This window comes from Numida meleagris, unplaced genomic scaffold, assembly GCF_002078875.1.
Source record: "Numida meleagris isolate 19003 breed g44 Domestic line unplaced genomic scaffold, NumMel1.0 unplaced_Scaffold244, whole genome shotgun sequence".
NCBI classification, from domain to species: domain Eukaryota; kingdom Metazoa; phylum Chordata; class Aves; order Galliformes; family Numididae; genus Numida; species Numida meleagris.
The window spans coordinates 199,527-200,412 of record NW_018364243.1 but is presented as its reverse complement, the minus strand read 5'-3'; positions in this window follow the sequence as shown (position 1 = coordinate 200,412).

The following is an 886-nucleotide window of genomic DNA, read 5'->3' as shown; positions in this document are numbered from 1 at the left end:
GGATGGGGCTTGGGGACATGGGATGGGGGGTGAGGGACTGGGGATTGGGGACCTGGAAATGGGTTTGGGGACATGGGACAGGGAGCAAGCGACCGAGAATTATGGGCCAGAAATGGAATTTAGGGACAAGAGAGCAGGGACTGGGGACTTGGGATCCTGAGATGGGATATGGGGACATGGGACTGGGGACAGGGGAACAGGGACTGGGGACCTGGGATGGGTTTGGGGACATGGAACTGGGGACTGTGGGGGTGGTCTGGGAACCAGTGACTGGGGGCAAGGGGAACTGGGGACAATGGGAATTGGGAATAAGGGGAATAAGGAACAAAGGGAACTGGGGACTGGGGACCAGGGCTGAGGTCTGGGGACCAGGGACTGGGGACCAGGGATTGGGGACCAGGGATTGGGGACCAGGGAACGGCTTCTGGGGACGAGCAGCTGAGCACTGGGCACCACTGATCGGGGACCACAAACCGGACCCTGGGGCCAGGGAACTGGGGACAGGGCGACCCCGACAGCGGCTCCGCTCTGGGGTGGGGGGGCTCAGGGGGGGGATCCCGGGGCCGCCCCATCCCACCAGTGCACCGAGCTCACGCCGTTCTCAGCCCGCATCTCCCCGCTCCCCCGCTCCTCGTATCCCGGAGCTGATTTATGGGAGGTGTGCACTATTTTCAGCGCTCCTCCGTCGGACGCTGGTTCTAATTACCGCGGCTCTGGCGGTGGGGCAGCGTTCCCGGGGCACAGCCTGGCCCTTGTTATCCTTGGAGGGCCGCGAGCGCGCTGCGGCCACGGCTTAAAAATAGGAGCAATAACCAAAGAGGGGAGGGGCTGGGGGGGTTGTATATATATATATATATATATAAAGCTGAGAAAGCCATAAAGTGGG